We start from the raw sequence: 12,506 nt of genomic DNA, 5'->3' as shown, positions 1-12,506 counted from the left end.
CGTCCCCAAGAGACCGTCGGGGAAAAACGCCGTCGCGACGGTGAGCAGCTCCGGGGAATGGGTCGTCGCAGAGCTGCAGGGCGGGAACTCCAATCACTCCCTGAAAGGGAGGAGGGGAAAAGGAAAACTCCGGGGCTAGGGGGAGCGGTCGGCACTACAGACTTTCACCCCTCATAAATTCCTGTTCCTACCAACGACTGTAAATGAAATAAAAATAACACTTACCACACTCTCAGGCAAGGAAGAGGAAAAAACAAAGAGATAGGAAGAGAGAAATAAAGTGACAGGCAAAAAACACAGCCTGTCAGCAAGTTCCTGACTGGAAAACAGTGTCTCTCTTTGAACGGAGTGGTCCTGTCAGAACACTACAGAACCTATCCCTTAGAACAGGGGTCGGGAACCCATGGCTCGCGAGCCAGATATGGCTCTTTTGAGGGCTGCATCTGGCTCGCAGACACGTGTCGCCATACTTCGCGGTTCCCCGCTGACCCAGCTGCTCCCCGGTCCTCCGCCGCCCGGGCTTAAAATGCTGTCAGCCCGGGCGGAACGCGGCAGGACAGCTGGAGTCAGCGGCACCGGCGTGCTCTCTTCTCCTCCTCCCCCCCCCGCGGCCCGGAAGAGGAAGTGGAGAGCATCGGGTGCCTGCGCGGAAGAAGAGACCACGCTAGTGTGGTCTCTTCTTCCCGCGCAGGCACCCGATGCTCACCACTTCCTCTTCCGGGCCGCGGGGGGGAGGAGAAGAGAGCACGCCGACTGGAGTCATCCGGGTGCCTGCGCGGGAGTCATCGGGTGTCAGCCGGGTGCCAGCGCTGGAGTCATCGGGTGCCTGCGCGGGTCTTCCCGCGCAGGCACCCGATGCTCTCCACTTCCTCTTCCGGGCCGCGGGAAGAAGAGAGCACGCCGGTGCTCTCTTCTTCCCGCGGCCCGGAAGAGGAAGTGGAGAGCATCGGGTGCCTGCGCGGGAAGAAGACTGCAGCGCGGCTCGGAGGAAAATGAAAATCTTCAACCGCGGCCGATGGGACTCCGCCTTCGCCTCCGCGAGGGCTGAAAATGAAGGAGGTTAGCGTTGGGAGGTGGCTGCTGCTGCCGCGAGTTCCCGGGGGGGGGGAGAGAGAGAGTGAATGAGCGAGCAAGCATGTGTGTTTGAGATCCTGTGTGTGTGAGTGAGAGATTGCATGTATGTGAATGATTGAGAGCCTGTATATGTGAAAGAGAGTATGTCTGTGATTGAGATCCTGCCTGTGAGAGAGAGAGCATGAATGTAAGTTTACCATTGGGAACCTGTATGTGTAAGTTTGTAATTGAAAACCTGTTTGTTTGAAAGAGTATGTGTGTATGATTGAGATCCTTTGTGTGTGAGAGAGATCATGTGTATGTATGATTAAGAGCCTGTGTGTATAAGTAAGAGAGAGATCATGTGTGTCTGTGTCTGATTGACAGCTGGTTTAGGTGATGGAGCATGTGAGTATGTGATTGAGAGCCTGTGTTTAAATGAGAGAGAGAGACCATGTGTGTCTGTGTGATTGAGAGCTGATTTAGGTGAGGGAGCATGTGAGTATGTGATTGAGAGCCTGTGTTTAAATGAGAGAGAGAGACCATGTGTGTCTGTGTGTGATTGAGAGCTGATTTAGGTGAGGGAGCATGTGAGTATGTGATTGAGAGCCTGTGTGTAAATGAGAGAAAGAGAGGACATGTTTGTAAGCATGTGAATGAGAGTCTGTGTGTGAGAGAAAAAGACAGCATGTATTTATGTGATTGAAAGCCTGTGTGTGTGTGTAAGCGTGAAAAGATAGACAGCATGTGTGTAAATGTGTAATTAAGAGCCTATATAAGTGAGAGAGAAAAAACATTTGTATATGTGAGTGACTGAGAGCATGTGTGTATAGGTGTGTCATTGAGAGCCAGTGTGAGAGAGAGCGCTGGTATGTGACTGAGAGAGGAGAAAGTTCCAAGCAAACCACCCCACCTCCTGCTAATTCAGAACAATCTCAGGACACCTGGATATCAAACGTTCCCAGGTATGCAGAGCAAAAAAATTTTTGTATCCTTATTATTTTTCATTACTGGATCTTTGTGTCTGCTATTTTGAAATATTTTGTTGGTATCTGGAAATGTTTTATATGAGTTTTTAATTATTGGATATTCCACTCATCAGCTGTTTCGAAATATGTTCTTTTTGTTAGTACAGTTTTACTGCTGATGATTTTATATTTCTTGATTTGTTTTATAAGGATGTGTGATGTTTCTTTTTTCCTTTGTTACACTGCATACAGAGACTCTGGCTTGTTGCAGTTTCCAATTCAGTTTTTGTCTGCATGCTTCTTGTTATGCGTTTTGGTCTCTTTATTCTATGTTAGGTGAGGGACAGCACGTGATTCAGGTGAGGTTTTCTGCTGGCGTGTAGTTTCTGTGTAGGACTCTATAGCAGCCTGACTTGGTCCGTTTTCCTAATAGGAGATGTATTGGTGTCTTAAGGCCTGGTGTAATATTTTCAGAGACTTATTGTACTTTAAAAGTGTGATCTTACATAAAATGCACACATTTACTTGTATTTAGTTTTAAACATATTGTATGGCTCTCATGGAATTACATTTTAAAATATGTGGCGTTTATGGCTCTCTCAGCCAAAAAGGTTCCTGACCCCTGCCTTAGAAGAAAAACCTTTATCTAATATTATTTAATTGATTCCTCAAAGAGAAAATAAAACTAGAAAAGTGCTGGGGACCACCGTGTCCCCTGCTCAATCTGCTGGAGTTAGAACTATACTGAGGATTGAGGTGAGGGAGGCGTGGCTATATAGGTCCTCCCCTGGGAATTTTTGGTTCTAACTCCATCTGCTGGACAGGGAACATAACCCACAGTCTGGAATGATCCTGGTACGTACAGGGAATTGTGTGTTGAATAAAAAATATTTTCTCTTACTGGTTTTAAATGTATTACCTAGTAACTTCATTGTATGTCCCCTAGTCTTTTTGTACTCTTTGAAAGAGTAAACAATACATTAATGTTTACTGGTTCCACTCCACTTATTTTATAGACCTTTATCATATCTCCTCTCAGCCATCTCTTCTCCAAGCTGGAGTCCTAACCTCTTTAGTCTTTCCTCATAGGGGAATCATTCCATCCCCTTTATCAGTTTGGCTGCCCTTCTCTGTACCTTTCCTAATTCTGCTATATCTTTTTTGACATTTGGTAACCAGAATTATAAATTTGAAGAAAAGGAAATTTGGTAACTGAATCAAATTTAACAGACAATTCCTTGACAGGTAAAATATTTATTTATTTATTTTATTTATTTCGTGATTTTTTTATATACCGCGGCACGTTAATAACATCACCTCGGTTTACAATAAACAATAAATCAGCAACAAGCTTTACAGTCAATGAGAATTCAGGTGTACATAAAATATATCAATTAAGAATAAATTAAGAACAAATTAAAAACAATTAACAAATAAACTAATGATAAACATATTCCATAGTTAATGGCGAAATTTAGAAAGATGATAGCCATACACCAATCCCCTTTGTGCTTGGGCCTCTCTTTATGGAAAAAAAAAAACTGTAACTGGGAGGGCAGGTTTGTTTTAGGAAGGAAATATCACCAAGCTTTAACCAGGTTTCAGTTCTGAGTAAGAAGTGAAGTTCATGAGCCAGAATAAGGTCGGAAATTAGATGTAATATAATGTATTTACAAGATGGCGTGTATTGATTAAGGCACCTTTAAGCTGAGAAGGAAGCATGGCATTATGAGCATATAATTTTTTAAAAGAAAAAGAGGGCACAATTCACTGAAGAGCAGGAGATCTTCAGAGTTGAGGAGTACCTGGCACGATGAAAGTTGATAGAATACTTACCTTTCCCAAGTTAATAGGAACTGAGTTTTGATAGAAACACATAGAATCAATCAACAAAAAGCACAGCACATTAGATTAAAAAAAAAAACAATTCACAGAAAAGAATATGGACTTAACCGTATCAAAAGGAGAAAACAAATGCAAAGAAATATTTACAAAGGAGTGTGACTAAGGAGCATATCTGTACATACACAGCACTGCCACCGAACCACTAGCCCGTCCCTCCAGGTTATGACCCTAAGTGCTTTCCACCTGGCTGCGCCGTGTGCTTGGAGTAGTCTTCCTGAACTGGTGCGTCATGCTCCCTTCTCTTGCCATGTTTAAATCCCATCTAAAGAACCATCTTTTTGAAACCGCTTTTACATCTAATGCCTGACTGTCTGCTTTTAGTCTTGTTAACTAACTTTCTTTTTAACCATTGTCTTCCTTTATGAAATACCACAAGTCTCTTGTCCTGTATGTTTGTCTTATTAGATTGTAAGCTCTGTTGAGCAGGGACTGGCTTTTTCTATGTTTGTACAGTGCTGCGTATGTCGTGTAGCCCTATAGAAATGTTAAGTAGTAGCAGTAGTAGTAGTAGTAGGTAACTGTGCCCTTGCAGTGCTGATCCTTATCAAAACCCAATGCAAAAATCAAACAGAAGCACGAAAAAAGCAAGAATGGCTGGAATAGGGAAGATTTTAAAAAGCAGCAGGTGTGGCTATAATTAACATTGCACACCTATTCCATAAAAGTGTAAAGATATAACGAATGTATTAGAACACAAAAGAAAAAATATAGGAATAAAGACTGTAAATGGAAGCAATGGAAGAAATAACATGTAACGTTTTTGTTCTGAGGAATATATTAAGTACTGGTAGCTTTCGTTTGGGCTACCATATGATCCTTTGGGATCTCAAAATTTATCACTTCAAAGCACTAGAAAAAAATGAACTGCTTCTCAGATTTGTTTTTTTGCAGAGGAACGCTCCTTTAAAGGAAGCTTGTAAAACTGTCTCAAGCGTCTCGCAAAAACTATCCAAACTGTTTAAAATTTTCCCTAGTCTATATGAGAGTTCTTTAACGTCATCTGAACTTATTTTGAAGCCATCTTTGACCAGCTACTATACTCCTGACAAAATCAGTATACAGTTATATAATGTTCATATCCAAACTCAAATTTCAGTTTTCACATACTAACCTTGTCGTCAGCTTTTTCACCCCAAATTCTGAGGCCTGTTTTAGGGATCTAAGTTACTGAATGTTAAGGAGGAACCCATCTTCAGCCTCGGTACATTTACATTACCATCTCCAGGGGAAACCTGTTGAAAGAATTAGTGTCACAAATTAAAAGGCTCACAAACTCAATTAAGAAGCTTTTTGTACTTCAGAAATCCTAATTGGTTACAAAAGCAGACTGATGATTTAGGATATGTCAATGAACACCAGGGCTAGGGGCATTCTGATGAAGCTCTGGGATTCAGATCTCTGTTTAAAATGAAAATTGCCCCCAGGGGGATCTTTGTCATATATTCTCGGGTTGTTCTAAATTGCAGCCTTTTTGGCACCATGTCCACAACTTATTTAGAAGGGCTGCTGGGATGTCACATCTCTTGGTCCAGCAAATCTTTTTACCTATGTCTTTGGGACACACGGGACTTGTTACCACAGGGGAGCAAGAGGTTCCTAGCGGTTGCCATCCTCCTCGCTAAAAAGGTTATTCTGGTCAATTGGAAATCGGAAGAGGCTCCTTCTTTTAAACAGTGGAAGGAGTTGATGGCACACACTGTGCGATTAGAATCTTTTCGGAAAAGAGACTTGGGGCCTCATTTTCCAATATCGCATTGGTATCGCATGCGATACCAAAAAGGGGCGTATCTTATGCTAATAAGCATGTGTATCGCAAATTGCGATAATAGCTATGCAAAACGCTCTTAGCGCAAGTTGCACTATTAACCCAATTTGGGCTACATTGCCAGTATATATCGCGGTTCAGGATGTTTCCGGACAGCCTGTTTCAGTATGCGAGAGAGAGAGAGAGACTTGCTATAGTGCCTCCTCCCTAGACAGGTATTTGAATCCCTATGGGAGGCCCACCTAGTAACTCGAGGTGGGGATTAGGTATGAGTGTAGGGGGTTGGGGGCCACTTTCACATTCAACATGAGACGAACAGAACAGTGGTCTCTTGTGAAGATTTGCTGGCCTTCAGAGTGAGGAAACTCACTCCAAGATGAGATTTGGGCAATGTTCTCTCCACCTAGCTTGTTGTTGCCCAGGTAGAGTGTCCATCAAGCTAGGTTGAGGGGAAGTTATACCAGGGCTTAGGGTCTCCAATTGAATCTTCTACCCCCAAGAGATCTGTCCCATCCCAGCTCCAGGTTTATACAGGAAAGACCAGTCTGAGCAGATGTCCCCTCACCATTATACTGCTTTGCTGCAATTTAAACACTGACAGCTTCTCTAGCCCTGGCAGCAAGAACTGGGACATTTGTACCTGTTCTCCCTGAAGGGCTTGGGGTTAGGGGACGAGTGCTCTTGCAAAAAGATGTTTCTCTTTTCATTTCCCCGCCTCTGCCTTATCCCCAGATCCCCAGGCTGATTAAGATGGGGAGAGAGACAGCGCACTGAGCACTGGATGTGGGAGCAGCAGAAGAGGTGGAGGAGCTCTGGCAGCCACAGTAACTAACCAATCTGATCCAGCTGCCCACGCCACACAGGCTTCTCTTGGGGCTTTATATAAAGTGAGATGGTCTTTTTTATAGGGTCAAGTGTATCTCTCTCCTCTCCCTCCCTTTGTTTTAATATTTGGAGGAGAGACTGGTGGGGTTTTTATTGCTTCCCTAACTCTTTTTTTTGATAATATGATTCCTCTCCATGTCTGAACTGCTTGCTCCACAGAGGCTGGTGCGCCACACAACAACATTTTTGTTAGTGTAGATGTGCCTTGGGCTTGAAAAGGTTGGGAAACACTGCTCTAAACTAAGCCCCTCAACATGTAATAGGTAAATAAAACAATTAAAGGCATTCTGTCTATTCTCGTTTTCAAAACTAGAAAAGGTAGACCACGAAACTGCTATGTTTTAAAAAGGATGAAGGTAGAAGTCCAGCAGCAATGCATAGGGTGCAATATTTATGATTATTTACATCATGGGTGGGTGGTATGCATGTGCATGAGATCCAAGCAGTAAGTAAATATATTTCAAGAACAGAGTAACTGAACTGGAGCAGAGAAAAGAGACAGAGATCCCTATTTAGTAAAGCAAGTTAATACATGTTAGTATACTGCCATGAACATGGTATTTAGAAAAGGGCATTAAGCAGTTAAAGCAGCCAGTAAAGCACACAAAACAACAGCTATAGTAGGGCAAAGCAGCCACTCCCTGCCCACAAGAACAAAAAAGGATCTCTATCCCTAAGCTGCAAAAACTCTGCCTCTCGTCCTGAAACCTCCCTTCCCACCAAAAGACATAGAAAGCATATAGCTCTGAGACCCGTACCCCCCTAGCATGGTCCCCAACAAATCTTATCACATGCTGGGGCCGACGTAATAAGGTACGCTAACAGCACAGGTTTTTACTGTTTAGTGTGCATTTTTCTGCAATAAGTTAACTCTACTATTTCACAATGGTTTTAATACCTAAAAAATGTACGTTAAACCAGGAGTAAAAACCAGCGTTAAAATTAGCCATAAATTATTTGTAAACCGATGTGATATGTAAATCGAACACCGGTATATAAAAACAAATCAATAAATAAATAAATAAATAAATAAATTTTTTTATTTGTTTGATTTGCATCCCACCAACTTACTGCATCCCACAGGGACTCGTATTTAACATGCATGTTAAGTAAATCCTGGGCTAAAATTTAACTCCAATTTTAGCATAAGTTTTATTACATCAGCCCTGCTGTGAGGTCAAATAGCGGTATTAGGGACAGAAGCAATCCCCAGTCATTCCTGCCTCACTAGCAATACTATTCAAAATAGCACTAACTAATTAGATTCCCCTTTACCCCTCATAGCAAAAGGGGTAAAGGGGAATCTAATTAGTTAGATTCCCCTTTACCCCTTTGTAATTTAATCAAGCCACAAAAGATTACTTCTCAAAAGGCCGACTACCCCTTTTGAGAAGTAATCTTTTGTGGCTTGATTAAATTACAAAGCTTCACACAATTTGTATTAATCCAGTTTAATATTAATAAGCTGCTTTGTATGCTAAGCAGCTCATTAATATTTTTCTTGTGTTACAGGATTTTTTTTGTATCATCAGTAACGCATCAATAGGAATTACCAATAACTAGATATTAACACATATTTAGTACATGTTAAGTGCCAAATTTGTTGTTTTAAAAATATTAGACCTCAGATAGTGTTATAAATTCGATTTTCTGGGATACTGTGGACCTTCCACTGTGCTGTTAAGGACAGAAGGGCATCAAGCTGAGAAATGACCGAAATGATTTAATCCACAAGACCCACTCTCCAGATGCTGTCCTTGTAGCATCCTCTACTGTAGACACACCTCCACTGGAGGAAATGCCATTCAATAGGAAATGGCAGGTGCTAATAGTGAAAGATGTGATTATTATGAACACGGTCTGGAAGGAAAGTATGATAACTTGCTTACCAGGTGCAAAGGTATACTAATGATGTCAGAGGGGCCTATGTACTAATGGTTCTCTCTCATTTTGCATCTATGGGAAACATATTTAGTACATAGGGCCTACAGAGAGATTATAGCAAAGAAGTACTGGAAGCAAACAGGAAGTTATTAGGAAGAATTTTAAAGTCCATGACCATCATGCTTTCAGCCCCAGAAACAGGGCTAGTAATACAAGCGAAGCTACAAAATCTCGATGTATGAGTGAGATGATGGTATAGTGAGTGAGGCTAGTCAATTAATGAAGTCAGTCTAACAGAAAAGGTATTACCTACAACTTATGTATTGACCCTTATTGCCTCCATTCTTGATTTAAAAACTAAAGATTCTCTCTTTTCGGTTACATGTAGCATCCTAGTTCTTAACATGTGTAAGTGGTGAGTCTAAGTTCATGATGGCTCCTGGCAGTTAAATTTGCAAATGTGAGGATGCTATATGATTGATGGGGGTGGGAGAAGGGGTCATGTGTGGTTTTCAGCATATTCACAATACATATGAGAGATATTTGCATGTACCACCTGCATTGTATGCAAATATATCTCATGCATACTCATTGTGGATATCCTGAAAATCAGACCTCTTTGAGGCACTCAAGGACTGGATTTGCCTACCCCGATCTAAGGCATTCCCTGATACTTAATCACCAGAATTCTTACTTCCAGTTTTCCCAAGTAAAGACATTCATATGATGCTTACTGAACCTCGCAGGTGGGTAGTCTATCACTCCTTCAAGAAGCATTCTAAGTATGCTAAGAATGTTACTTCAGATTCAATGTATTCCACAAGCTATGACTGTGATAAACTCCACAAATATTTTGCTTCTTATACAATTCCTCTAAGCACATGCTGCTTGCCAATTAGACAGGATGCCGAGTTAGATGAACCTTTGATCTGATCCAGTTTGGTAGTTCTCATACTCATGTTGCCAAGTAATTACAGACCAAATATCCCTAAACTCACTTTCACCCACTAAGGGCCAGTCCATCACAGGAAGAATAAGTGATCATATTATTCCAACATGAGTTGATGTAGCATACAAGAAAATGATGCTACTTCTATCCATTCTTCTAATCAGTATGCCACACAGAACATCAGAGCAACAGTACTAGGCAAAAATAAATATGAATTATTTTAATTGGCTATTAAAATTAGTAAAATTCCCTTTTTTATTTTATGTAACTTCTGAGGAAGGAATTTTTAAATTGTCTAATGGATTATTTATTATTAAAATTGTCTCTCTTACATGGGTCGTCTCTCTCTTTTTTTTTTTTTTTAAGCAAAAGGGTCAGAAACTTTAAATTTTACAAAGAGCAGCAAAGTTATGAAGAACTTTGAATAGCCTGAAAGCAATTCAGGAATGCTGTGCTGGGACTTTCAGAACCCTCATACAGGATTCACATGTACAGCACAAATATGACTCACACAGATAACTGCAGAAGAGGGTGTGTGACATTATTGATGCATTCAAAGGTAGAAATACAGTACCATATATATAATATTCAAAGACAGAAATATCATAAAAATATATTAAAGGTAAATAATTTCAAAGGTAGAAATATCATAAAAATATATTACACTAAAAATACTACCTATACAAAAATTATGAAGAAAGCAACTGTACAAAAAACAAAACAAAACAGTTAAGTGGGCATTTCAAATGCTGATGCTGGAAGAGAAAACATGTTCCCAACAGGACTGATGGTATTAAATATTTTTCCCTATAAAACAAAATAGGCCAATCCATCATTATCATTATATATTATGCATTTAGCGGAAGTGTCTGTTGGCCCTGGTGCGGTGTGCATCCACGTTAGCACACAATTGCACCCCCATCAGCCACTAACCACAATTTTAATTATTAAAAAAAAAAAATCATCCACCCAACTCACTGAGCAAATGCCCTAAGAAACCGCCCTGACCTCTTCCCACCCCAGCCCTTACCTCATTGCAGGTCCACGGAGTGTTCCAGAGACAAGAGCAATTCCCCCATCACTCCTGCACTACTGTTCCAGTTTTGCAAAATGGCCACCAGTCAATCCAAGGCTGGTACCATTATGTTGTAGGGCAGCTGTACAACATAATGGTGCCAGTCTCGGGGTGACTAGCAGCCATTTTGCAAAATTGGAGCAATGAATGGGACAGGAGTGACAACAAATTGCTCCTGCCCCCGGAATTCTCTATATATCTGCAAAAGGGTAAAGGTTGAGGTGGAGTAGGGAGTTCTGGGGGCATTTACATATCTGAGAACTTTTCATGTTGAGTCACCTTGACATTGTCTTTGATTAGTGGGGGAGGAAGGGCAGGAAAGACAGGGGCATGGGCAGTATGCACTTTCTTCTCCCTCTCATGCACACACTCTCTCATGTGATATTCACTCTTACATTCACATACTCATTTACATAAACACCCTCACACACACATGCCCATTCACATTGTCTGGGGCAGGTGATCAAGGTGTGCTGGAGTCAGGATGGTGCAGGGTGTCAAGGTTTGCTGGAGAAAAGCTGGGGCAGGGTGTCAAGGTGTGTTGGGATCAGGAGGGAGGAGGTATCAGGTTGTGTCTGGGTCAGGCTGGGAAAAGGGGATGGTAAGACTGTGATGGGGTAAGGGCTGAGGAAAAGGGAAGGAAGTGCTGGGGTTGGACTAGGGAGGAGACTGAATATAGACCTTTGGGAAATTTCAACAAGTTTCTACTAGCTTCATACATTAGGCCCTGTAGTATCTAACAATCTGCTGAAGCATTCAGAATTTTAATTTCATATATTCTCTGAGTTTTCAGCCAACTCATTATATTCTAGGCAAAAGGCTTCAAAACATTCCAAAATTGGTTTGGAAAACCCTACCAGGAGACTGAAGGTGTGTTAGAATGCCACACCCACTGCAATTAAATAATTTATTCACAGCCTTTGCAATTCGCAGTAATTGCTTCACTAAATACCAATTTGTTATTTACATTTAGCATATACTTTTCCGACTCGTATCCGGGTCTGTAAAAACAATAAGTGGCATGGAGCAATAAGCCTGCTCAAATGCGCTACAAATCGTGTTAGCCAGTGAGCCACTTTTAAACTAAGACAGTCGTTGTTTCAGAGCGGAGTCGAAGCATTAACATTTTCCCCGCACCTTTGTTGGCGTTGTCATTTCTGTAACACCACAGTAAAAGCAAGGAATCCTCTGATAAACAATAAACTGGACGGTGAAAACATTTCAGAGGGACAGCCGGGTTAGTCTGGTTTTGCAAAAAATGACAGGCGTCAGGTGGCACTTTATAGACTAACCAATTTATTGAAGCATGAGCTCTCGAGGTGCCACCCGACGCATCATAATAATCGGAACGCATTTTCACCCACACCCGCCACCTAGGGCGACCTACTGGCTCCCTGCGAGCCATGAACTGCACGCGCAAATCCTTGCTCGCACGCTCACCCGCGCTGTCCATTCCCTGCTCTCCACGCCCCCCTGACCCGCGCGTGCCAGGACCTCTTACCGCCAATCGGCGTGCACACGTGACCAGCCACAAACCTGGTCCTATATCCGCAAGCCCGCTCCGGCGAATTTCTCTTTCCCCCAGCGCCAAGCACGCGTTTCTTCTATTCTCAAAAACAAAGTACCCTAAGCCCCGGCTTTACCTCCATGTTTTTCGCTTTTAAATCCTTCCGTGCTGAAGGGAGGGCAGAAGTCACAACCTCGGTGTTTTTCTTCCGGGGACAACCTCGGCACAGAATAAGTTAACCGCCGCCTGCGCGGGGAGGGCGGTCTTGGGTGGGGATTAAAGCACTTAAATTCGGGGAATAGGGTGATGGGATCTGGTGAGATAAACCTTGCAATTCCGTAAAAATAAAAAAATCGAAGCGAAGCGCGTTTCAGTTAGCGAAAATAAAGGAAAACGATTCGGATAAAAGCAAGGCATTGGAATTTCCTGCTGAATTGGTTACTGAAAATTAGAAAATTAATTTTTAGTCTAGTAGGCATCACATTATAATTTTTGTTTTTGGTTTGTGGACCTTT

General features: G+C 42.0%; 1 protein-coding gene across 6 annotated transcripts in view; it reads right to left on the bottom strand.

Annotated features, from left to right (window-relative positions):
* The window catches only part of ZDBF2 (zinc finger DBF-type containing 2), an 87,940-nt gene extending 75,781 nt beyond the window's left edge, over window positions 1–12,159 (bottom strand). For 2 of the 6 annotated variants that reach the window (XM_029606343.1, XM_029606337.1), the window contains exons 1-2: window positions 11,986–12,121; window positions 5,038–5,158 (exon numbers count right to left, since the gene is read on the bottom strand). The gene's annotated coding sequence lies outside the window, so the exon portion shown is untranslated. The other 4 variants (XM_029606338.1, XM_029606342.1, XM_029606339.1 and 1 more) reach the window with 4 other exon arrangements.
* Window positions 12,160–12,506: the final 347 nt, after the last annotated feature.

The sequence above is a fragment of the Rhinatrema bivittatum genome, chromosome 6 (genome assembly GCF_901001135.1).
Source record: "Rhinatrema bivittatum chromosome 6, aRhiBiv1.1, whole genome shotgun sequence".
Taxonomy (NCBI): Eukaryota; Metazoa; Chordata; class Amphibia; order Gymnophiona; family Rhinatrematidae; genus Rhinatrema; species Rhinatrema bivittatum.
Note: the sequence above shows the minus strand (reverse complement) of the source record. Positions and strands in the feature narration are given on the sequence as shown.